The sequence below is a fragment of the Physeter macrocephalus genome, chromosome 17 (assembly GCF_002837175.3).
Source record: "Physeter macrocephalus isolate SW-GA chromosome 17, ASM283717v5, whole genome shotgun sequence".
Classification (NCBI taxonomy): domain Eukaryota; kingdom Metazoa; phylum Chordata; class Mammalia; order Artiodactyla; family Physeteridae; genus Physeter; species Physeter macrocephalus.
This window is the reverse complement of record NC_041230.1, coordinates 3,253,657-3,264,760: the sequence shown is the minus strand read 5'-3', so window position 1 is coordinate 3,264,760 and position 11,104 is coordinate 3,253,657. Positions and strand designations below refer to the sequence as shown.

At 46.5% G+C, this 11,104-nt stretch overlaps 1 protein-coding gene across 1 annotated transcript in view; it reads right to left on the bottom strand.

The window, feature by feature from the left end:
• Positions 1–9,678: 9,678 nt before the first annotated feature.
• The window catches only part of GP6 (glycoprotein VI platelet), a 52,692-nt gene continuing 51,266 nt past the window's right edge, over positions 9,679–11,104 (bottom strand). Inside the window, 1 exon segment of the mRNA XM_024117601.3 lies at positions 9,679–10,281. The gene's annotated coding sequence lies outside the window, so the exon portion shown is untranslated.

The window sequence follows — 11,104 nt, the reverse complement described above, 5'->3', positions numbered from 1 at the left end:
GGGTGTGGGTTCGATCCCTGATAGGGGAACTCAGATCCTGCATGCTGCATGGCCAAAAAAAAAAAAAAGGCAGTAGTTCTCCACCTGCTTTTTCTAACCCCCAAATCTCCTTTTGCCTCTCCCAATGATACCTAGCAGGGCCCTGTGGGACTCCTGGGCACCGAGCCTTTCTGTGTCCCCCATCTCTTGATTACAGGAAATAGCCTTCATTCGGCCTCCATGACCTTCCCTGAGCTCCAAGGAGCAGATTCAAGCAGTTGTTAATTACGGGGAAGGAGGACATGTGAGACCAGGGAGAAGCAAATAGTCAAGAGAAACATTTGTGCAGCCTCGGGGCAGGGTCCTGGCTCCCCCTCGAGGGATACATACAACCACATCTTTGAGCTGTTTTGCCGATACTGAAACCCCCTCCAGGTGGGAGAAGTTAACAGTTAATGATGATATGCTGCCCAGAAGCACGTGTACCCCAGACCAGTTGTAACGTGCAGGTTGATGACTGACTTCCACTTACCTCCCCACCAACCAGTCAGAAGAAATGTCCACGAGCTGATCACGGCCTCTTTGAACCATTGCTATAAAACTTCGCACTGCCCTCTCCAAGGGGGCGGGGGGCACAGTTTCGAGGGCATGAGCCCGCTGTGGCCCCCTTTGCCTGGCAAAGCAATAAAGCTGTTCTTCTCTACTTCACTCAAAACTCTTGTCTCCGAGATTCGGTACCGGGGTAGAGGCCAGATTCGGCTGCACCAGCTTTGAGTTATCTATTCTTTGTACTGTGAACACTTCATTAAGCCCACATGGATGAAAGCTCGACCCACAGGGCTATTTGTGCTTCCTAGATTAGACATTATTGTAGATAAAGAGAACTTTTAAGTATTCTTGAGTCTACTTTGTTTTTATTATGGTAAAATACACAACATTTTTAACCACTTTAATGTGTACGATTCAGTGGCATTGAAAACATTTTCAGAGTTATGCAACCCCATCACCACTATTTAGTCCAAAGACTTTCATCGCCCCGAACAGATACCCCATACGCATTAAGCAGTCATTCCCCATTTCCCCTTCCCCAGTCCCTGGCCATCAATAACCTGCATTCTGTCCTGGTGGATTTATCTATTTGGTGTATTTCACATATGTCGAATTATAAAATGTGGCCTTTTGTGTCTGGCTTCCTTCACTTAGCATACTATGTGAGTTTCATAGAGATTGTACTTTTTTTTTTTTTTTTGCGGTACGCGGGCCTCTCACTGCTTTGGCCTCTCCCGTCGCGGAGCACAGGCTCCGGACGCGCAGGCCCAGCGGCCATGGCTCACGGGCCCAGCCGCTCCGCGGCATGTGGGATCCTCCCAGACCGGGGCGCGAACCCGGTTCCCCTGCATCGGCAGGCGGACGCGCAACCACTGCGCCACCAGGGAAGCCCGAGATTGTACTATTAAGTCTATATTGCCTTCTTGGCTCATCCATCTTAAACTGTGATGTCAAAAGTAAACCCGAAGAATACACACGCTATTAGAAGTGACTGAATTGATCAGGTCTATATGCTGGGGGGAAGAGTTACATACATATACACCAAAACCTAAGAATAAGTCTAGGATCATGCATCCGATCTCTCCCCTGAGAGCCACAAGTTTGTAAAAACAATGTTGGGGTTAGGACTCCGTGTTTTCACTGCCAAGGGCCTGTGTTCAATCCCTGGTCAGGGAACTAAGATCCCACAAGCTGCGCCGTGTGGCGCCCCCCCCCCCAGAAAAAAAACAGAAAGAAAGAAAAGAAATCATCAGTAAATGGAGAAATAACATTCATGAGTTGGAAGGCTCTGTATTATAGTATCAGTTCTTTCCAAATTATTCTACAGCTTCCACTGTAGGGGTGCAAAACTTGGTACCCCAAAACGTCTCTTGATCAGGTGCATTATCTTGAGCTGAAAACAATGGGGGCCCAAAAGACTCGGGGAGAAACTTTGACTTTCCCCCTAACTTCGTAAAAAATTTTAGACAGAGGGTCTCTTCTTGGAATAGAGCTACCACCAGAGGTACATGCAAAGAGCACGAGCTAAGTGTGGCAGGGGAAACTCAGCAGAGCCTGGAGATGAGAGTCCACTCTATGTTCCTGCCTGGCCCAACAAACACTCGTTTAGCCAACATTTGCTTTTCCGTCTTCATGTGAATTGCCTTTCTCCCCTCTGAAGTCCCAAACAGCTACCCACAACATCCTCTTTTGTCTTGAGAAATGGAATATTTCCTGCTATATCTGTAAACAAAGAATGTCACAGTCATCGGGGATTATAGCCACCAGCGAGCTGGTGAGCCCTGGGGGAACTCAGGAAGGAAACGAAGAATACCTGCCATCTAGCAGCCATCAGACTGCAGCCGCTCCCCACGGTGAGCCCTGAGGGAACTCAGGATGGGAAAACGCAGGGTACTGACCCCAGATAGCCGAGGTGCCTGTCAAAGGAATGGTTTCAGTGGGCCCAGACTCTTGCATCTTCCCATACATAGAGAAGCGCTAAGTGCCTTAACTCGAGATATCTGGTTGTCTTTTATTAACGGTAACCTTTTGCTCCTACCACCTGCCCTTTGTTGCAGAACTCCTGTATATCCTAGCTGCCCCCTCACCTCCTCAGAGCCGTTCTCTCAGGGTTACTTGAGACCCTGACTCCCGGGCTTGAAGTGCTCAGCATATCCCCTAAATATAACATAACTCTCAACATTTAAGTGGTGAAAATATTTTTTTTAAAATTTTTTTTTGCGGTACGCGGGCCTCTCACTGTTGTGGCCTCTCCCGTCGCGGAGCGCAGGCTCCGGACGCGCAGGCGCAGCGGCCACGGCTCACGGGCCCAGCCGCTCCGCGGCACGTGGGATCCTCCCGGACCGGGGCACGAACCCGTGTCCCCTGCATCGGCAGGCGGACTCCCAACCACTGTGCCACCAGGGAAGCCCTGAAAATACTTTTTCAGTCGACAGTCTTTAGCTGAAGATGGTACTTAAGGTAAGGGTTTTGGCCATTCTGGCCAGTTAGGCAGTCTCCCTGACTCTCTCCCATTTATACATATGGTATTAAACAACTGTCAGATTTTTTTCTTGTTAATCAGTCTCATGTCAATTCTTAGGCCAGCCAGAAGAACCTAGAAGGGTAGAGGAACATTTCTTCCTCCCTGACATATTAAAGCAAGATAAAACTCAACGGAAGGAAATCAAAAGATTTGGAAAAGGCACTTCAAAAAAGGAACGGCCAAATAGCCAATAAGCATATTGAAAGACCTTCAACCTCATTAGACTTCAGAGAAATGCAAATTAAGAACCTGATGAACAGAAAAAACGACACCCCCATCAGAATGGTGAAAATTAAAGACAGGCACAAGCACTTCACACAATGAAGGACAACTCTTACATGGTGCCATGAGTTAAACTGAGAAAACAGGGGCTTCCCTGGTGGCGCAGTGGTTGAGAATCTGCCTGCCAATGCAGGAGACACGGGTTCGAGCCCTGGTCCGGGAAGATCCCACATGCCGCGGAGTAACTAAGCCCGTGCACCACAATTACTGAGCCTGTGCTCTGGAGCCCGCGTGCCACAACTACTGAGCCCACGTGCCGCAACTACTGAGCCCACGTGCCGCAACTACCGAGCCTGTGCTCTACAGCCCGCGAGCCACAACTACTGAGCCCACGTGCCACAACTACCGAGCCTGTGCTCTACAGCCCGCGAGCCACAACTACTGAGCCTGCACTCTAGAGCCCGAGCTCTGCAACAACAGAAGTCACCGCAATGAGAAGCCCGCGCACCACAACGAAGAGCGGACCCCGCTCGCCGCGACTAGAGAGAGCCCACGCGCAGCAACGAAGACCCAACGCAGCCAAAAATAAATAAGTAGATAAATTTAAATTGAGGAAACACCACTGCCAAACTTGCGGGTGGTTTTCGCGACAGCTAACTAAGCACATGTGCTCTATGACACAGCAATTTTACCTCCGATTAGAAAGCCCACAATAATCAGTGCTTAGGTCTGCAAAAGATACATGCACATGTGTTCACAGAACCTTTATTCTTCATGTCCCCAAACTGTAGTTGTAAAAGAAACCGTACAACAAGAACTCTAATTGAGTTGATTCAATGTATATGAAGTTCAAAACAAGCAAACCTAACCTATGGTGGTAGTAGTCAGAATAGCGGTTGCCTTTCCCAGACAGCTCAGAGAGAAGAGTAAACATCCACTGGAAAAGTTCTGGAAAAGTTGTCTGTTGATCTGGTTAGTGATTACATGGGCCTGTGACCACATACATGAACATACACTGATGTAATCGCTTATCAAGTACGATTAGCTAATTAAGTATGAAAGTAAATATGTACAACTAGAGATTATACGCATACAGACAAATGCACACACGAAAAAATGTTTCAAAAAATCAAGAGGAAGTTAGCATAGCTTTTTAACTTAGAAGGGACATAATAAAAGACAAAACATGACTGCATAAGATGTTCGCTTTATAAACATACCCCCTTTATCTGGATACTCTCCTTTACATTTTCTGTAATTCCTGTCTTTCTAAGGAGTCACTATGATAGCATCTGAGTATTTACCATGTACAGGAACTATTATAAGCTCTTCTACAGATATTTTTTTCTTGCAACCATCTTATTGGGTAAATTCTATTATCTATGCTTCATATGACGAATCTGAGGCTTAGGGAAGTGGTTCTCAAAGTATGGTCCGCAGACCACAGCATCATCTGGGAACTCATGAAAATGCAGATTCTTAAGCCCTATCCCCAGCCCTACAAAATCAAAAACTCTGGAGATGGGCCCAGAAAACCGTGTTTTAACAAAGCTTCCAGGTGACTATGATAAATGCTAGTTTTAGGATCACGGGCATAGGGAAACGAAGGCCCAAGTACTCACATTTGCTCAAGCTGAAGCCAAGATTATATCCAGGAGTTTAACTCAAGAACCTGTGCTCTCAATCACTGACACTTCGTCAATGGAACAAAAAGCAAATAAATAAACAAAAATCCTTACATCCTCAGGCATTAAATGGGCAAGGGGGGGGCGGTGTTCACAAGATGAAAAACACTGTTAGGCAAGTACGTGGGGGGCATTACACCCAATTAGAAGATTTATTGTGAAAAATGTTTCAAATCACAACATATGATAAGAGCTCACAATTGTTATATTTAATATAAAAATGCTCATGCTAAAATGCTAAGTCATAAAAGCACAATAATCAAAAAGCGTCATCACACCTGTAACATGCCAACTGAAGCAAGACAGACAATCACCTCCTCAGACAGAAAAGTACTAGAAGCATATACACCCCCCCAAAACCCAACGACTGTTGTTTGAGTTTCCGTGCCATGGATGATTTTATCCAGTTGTTGTCCCTTTTTTCAATGCTCTCTCTGATGAACCTGCATTTGGTTTTGGGAAGAAAAAATGTTAAAGGGAAATGAGTCACCCGGGTCATAGAAAGTCAAAGGGTAAACACGCCGCCTGTCATGTTTTTCAGTTAAGATGAGAAGGAAGAAATTTCAGGAAGGTGGTGGGGGATGAGGTTAGAAGCCGGATTGAGTGGACTGGGTCACACAGGAGTGATGGGGGCTTGGAGCCACACACGGCTCTTCTTAGAAACCTGACAGGGAGAGTGAAAGCCTACACTTCAGGTTTAAGAGCCCACAGGTGAAGGGAGGGGTGAAGGTCCTTGACAAGCACACCAAAGTGAGGGGGACACGAAAGCTGATGGAATTTTGGATCAGACAGCGATAAGGAAAAAGGCTTGCATCTGAAGACAGAACCCACAGAGCAGCACAGTATGAATGAAGCAGGCCATTAAAATAGGCAGAAAGTCACCACCTCGTTCTAGCCTGAGTGCTGCTTACTGATCGATAATGTGGTTCTCACGTAACTCAAGGACGACCAGTTAGGACTGCAGGTAACACCACGAACTGCTCATTTACTAAAGGAGGTAGCCCAGTACAGCAAGACCGCATTAGAGCCACGTGGGAAAACAAGGAAGGTAAATACCCAAGACTAAAGGGTGCACAGAGGTAGTCAGCTCTCTGACCACCCGGGAGACGGAGCATAATTCCTTGAAGGAGACACTGGGGGAAAACCGGAATGAAGTCAGAGAAGGAAACAAAAGAGGAATTTCTGGTTTCGTACAAATGGGTAAGAATGAGCGTGTACATTTGAGAACCCCCGGAGTGGAGAGTGACATACACCTCTGGCTTCCTACCCTAACCCTGGCTCAAGTAACGGGATAAGTCATGTAATTTCTAGCTCCCACTGCTAAGCCTGTTTGGCCAAGAGCCACACCTGAAACCATGCGATGCCAGGAATATAGTGGCTCCTTCCCTGAGGGAAGATGCCTTGTGATGACGGCAGCAGAGACACTCACGCTTAGGTCATTCTCTCTGCTCTTACCATCGTGAAAGCGGACTGTCCCCACCCAGAATGAATGGGTGACGGGGAAACAGGGGGAGTCCGCGACCTGGGTATATTCATGGGCAGATAAAAGCAGGACTTGAGAGGTAGCCTTGAAAAATGAATAACAAAATGAGTTGATGGAGTCAAATGGACTACAGGTGAATAGCTTTACCCTTAGCGGAAAGCAGTTCTTTGTTTTGCGGGGTTTTTTTGTTTTTTTTTGTTTGTTTGTTTTTTGGCCGTGCCACGGGGCACGTGGGATCGTAGCTCCCAAACCAGGGATGGAACCCGAGCCCCCTGCAGTGGAAGCGCAGAACCCTAACCACTGGACGCCAGGGAGGTCCCAAGCAGTTCTTTATTTGAAATAGGTATGAACAGCTTAAGGCGGAAGAGCAGTGCTGATAAACTTAGGACCTGAGCTGGAACAAGCCTGAAAGGCTCCGCTGGGACAGCAAAATAAAAGCAAAAGCGGGCTTCCCTGGCGGCGCAGTGGTGGAGAGTCCGCCTGCCGATGCGGGGGACGCGGGTTCGCGCCCCGGTCCGGGAAGATCCCACGTGCCGCGGAGCGGCTGGGCCCGTGAGCCGTGGCCGCGGAGCCTGCGCGTCCGGAGCCTGTGCTCCGCAACGGGAGAGGCCACGGCAGTGAGAGGCCCGCGTACCGCAAAAAAAAAAGCAAAAGCACTCGCTGAAAGCAAGCGATATGTTGCCACCTGGAATTACAGAATTGCTCAGGACTCTGCCTCTAATTAGCAGCAGTAGTTCCCCTTGATGCTCTGTCACCACAAGCATTTGGGGGAAAAAAAATACAAATTTATAAATTCGTGACCACGTCGCTGTCCCTCACCCTTCATGACAGTGACACTTGCATCCGTCTTTTGAGATCAAGGAGTGATACCATCCCAAATTATAGATGAAAAACTGAGGCTCAAACACAGTAATTCGCTGCTCAGAATTACAGGAGGAATGCAAAGATACCGCAGGTGGGCCTGAGGGATCTCTCTGGGGTGATGGAAACGTCCTGAAATTGGGTTATAGTTATGGTTGCACAACTCTGTTGTAAGTCTGCTAAAAGTCACTGTACACTTAAAATGGGTGCATTTTGCAAGATGGAAATCATACCTTAAACACTTAAAAATAGCATTGGAAGAAAAAAATTACACATGAAATCATTGGCAGCTGTCCCCCCTCCAAATCTCGTCTCCTCCGTATAAAGAGAGAGCTCAACTTGAGGACTGCAAAAACCTTCTCAAAGTCTCACGCCAACCATTCAAGCTCGCAACATTCTGTGCTAGAGACTCCACCAATAATCGCCACTGACTTAAGAGATCAGACAGAGAAACCGGGACAAGAGTAGGTACTCACCTCCCTTTGGCTACGACTCAGTTGCAACCTGTGGGTTACTTCATGCAAAGCAAAACCTCCAACAAGAGAAATTCTTCTACCAGCCCGCACTCTGTGATTGGCCCATGGGGGGGAGGGCAAGACTTCCTGCCCAGGGTGAAATGGCTCTCCTTATAATGATCAACCGGTGGTTCTCAATCTTTAAAATGAGATTCACATGGAAACTACCCAGCTCCTATCCTTGGTCGTCCTACTTGAATTGGTCTGGGGTGGGCTTTAAGGAGCCCGGAGCCTTCAACAGCCCCCCAGGGGATTCTGCTACTGACCAGGGTTCTTGGCCTTCCCCAATCAACAGAAATTGATCACAGGCCAGACAAGAAATTCGTGCAAGGTTTTATTGGGGCACTTGCTGCAGCAGCGGGGAGAGAGAACAAAGATCAGCTTCCCTTGCTGACTTGCTCCTCAAGGCAGGGGGAGGGGGGTGAGCTCTCTCCTTATATGGGGAGAGGGTAGGGGTGTGTCCAGGGAGTCGGGCTGGAGGGGGCGCTTAGGTGGTTTGCCCACCCCTGAGGTGGTGTTTTGTGCAGGGAGGGGACATGCTCAGTACCCTGCTTTTTGCTCCCAACCCCCCAACTCCACCCCCCACCCCCACACCCACCCCCACACCCGCTTTTGCTCCGGGCTCTTCAAAATTGTCAGTTGCGTTTTTTGGTCTCTTTGTATCTTTTGTCCAGAATTTGCCTCACCTGTAGGCAGGCACGCAGTTATTTTTAGTCCCATGTAGTTTCTTTGTATTTTGTTGCTGGAGGAGTCCAGGTGCAAACATTGCAGCAAAGGGTCCCAGGTCCCAGCCCGTCTCAATTCTTGTATTTTTTCTCATTTTTAAAAATTGCTGTTTACTATATTTTATTTATTTATTTTTAATTTTTGGCCGCACCGCGCGGGATCTTAGTTCCCCGACCAGGGATCGAACCCACGCCCCCTGCCTTGGGAGGCGGATTCTTAACCACTGCACCACCAGGGGAATCCCTCGGCCTGTCTCAATTCTAACGTGCAGTCTCTCTGCCAGACCAACTAGGTCAGGTTCTTCAACCTTGGCACATCGCAGTATTTTGAGATGGAGGATTCTTTGTTTTGGGGAGCCGTCCTGTGCATGGTAGGATGTTTAGCAATATCCCTGGTCTCTACCACTGGATGCCAGTAGCACCATCCAGTTCTGACAACCAAAAAATGTCTCCGAACTTTGTCAGATGTCTGCTGGGGAACAAAAATCACCGCTGGTTGAGAACCACTGACACAGGTGCACTTAGCTGACCCCATCATACCAAGGATATTGAAATGCATCCATATTCTATGTTAACTAAAATGTATCTATCACAATGGTCAAGTTCATTTGTTCTACAGTCGATGGTATTAGTTACTGTTGACATTTAAGTGTGCATGTCACTTATTTTGTATCAGTTCTTACAGGTATTAATTTTAACTCATTTGGCCTCTTTGAGAGCCAAGGTTTTTCAAGGAAAAAAAATTGAAAACCTGAGCAATCTCCAGGCTCTATGACTGGAAAATAGCCTGTGGCTAAATAACAATATTCAATATCTTGTAAGAACCTATAATGGAATATAATCAGAAAAAAATAACTGAATCACTATGCTGTACGCCTGAAACTAACAATATTTTAAATCAACTCTACTTCAATTTTTTTAAACCATAAAATTAAGTGATGATAACATGTCACGTACATTCTAAGCCCATTGCGTATATTATCTCATTCAATCCTCAAACAATAATATGAGGCAGGTATTACTATTATCATAACTTTTGTAAACCTGAGGCACAGAGTGTGAAAGGCAGTCAAAATCTAGAGCACATACTTTTTCTTTTAATAAATTTATTTATTTTATTTATTTATTTTTGGCTGTGTTGGGTCTTCGTTGCTGCGCACGGATTTTCTCTGCTTGCCGCGAGCGGGGGCTGCTCTTTGTTGAGGTGCACGGGCTTCTTACTGCGGTGACTTCTCTTGTTGCAGAGCACGGGCTCTAGGCACGCGGGCTTCAGTTGTTGCAGCACGTGGGCTCAGCAGTTGTGACACACGAGCTCAGTAGTTGTGGCTCACGGGCTCTAGAGCACAGGCTCAGTAGTTGTAGTGCACGGGGCTTAGTTGCTCTGCAGCACGTGGGATCCTCCCGGACCAGGGATCGAATCTGTGTCCCCTGTATTGGCAGGCAGATTCTCAACCACTGCGCCACCAGGGTAAGCCCTAGAGCACATACTCTTAACCAGGGGTCAGCAAACTTTTTCTGCAGAGCCAGATAGTAACTACTTTCAATTTTGCAGGAAATATATTATCCGTAGCAACTACGCAATTCTGCCATTGCAGAAAGAAAGCAGCCACAGACAATATATAGCGAATGGGCTGACTGTGTTCCAAGAAAACTTTATTGACAAAAACAAGTGGTGGGCCAGATTCAGCCATTGGCCACAGGTTGCTGGTCCTTGCTGTTGTCTGTTATTCTCAACTTTCTATTTTAAATTGCAGAAATAGAGGGAAAGGGTGAGGGAGAGAGATGGGGAGAGGAAAGGAGTTAAAGGAATAAAGAAGACAGAAATGAGAATTAAATAATGTCAAGGACATTCTCCAGGTCACAGTAGGTTCTCTACATAATTAAACATGTGAAATCTCCACCACACGTCTGTGAAGAGGACAATATTTCAAATATACTATTGAGAATTGAAGTTCAAAGACATTGCAGAGCTTGACAAAAGTCTCAGAACTATCAGGGCAGATAATCCCAGAACAGAAAGATATTAAAACCTCTCTCCGATAAAATTCTTCTCTAACAATAGGAGGAGGTCATATCCTCCCAATGCTGCACACCAGGATTCATCAGACATTAGGGGGATCTTGTAGCCTTGGCTGGTATAAGTGACAGATGCAGCTGTGTGATACTAATCCAATGTTTATTATAGGTATTCTCAGTAAGACATTTGGTCTGATACACCTGGGAGAGCTAGAAGCGGGAGTTACTGAGGGAGATTTTAAATTTCTGATTTTATTTCTTTGGTTTCCCTAGAAATATTTACATTTTGCTTTATTACATGAGTCTGCTTTTTTCCAGCTTTACTGTGATATAATTGACAAATAGAAATTTTATATATTTAAGGTGTACAGTGTGATACTGTTATACATTTACATTGTGAAATGATCACCACCCTCAAGCTAACACATCCATCACCTCACATAGTGTGTGTGTGTCTGTGTGTGTGTGTGTGTGTCTGTGTGTGTGTGTCTCTGTGTGTGTGTGTGTGTGTCTGTGTCTGTGTGTGTGTCTGTGTCTGTGTGTGT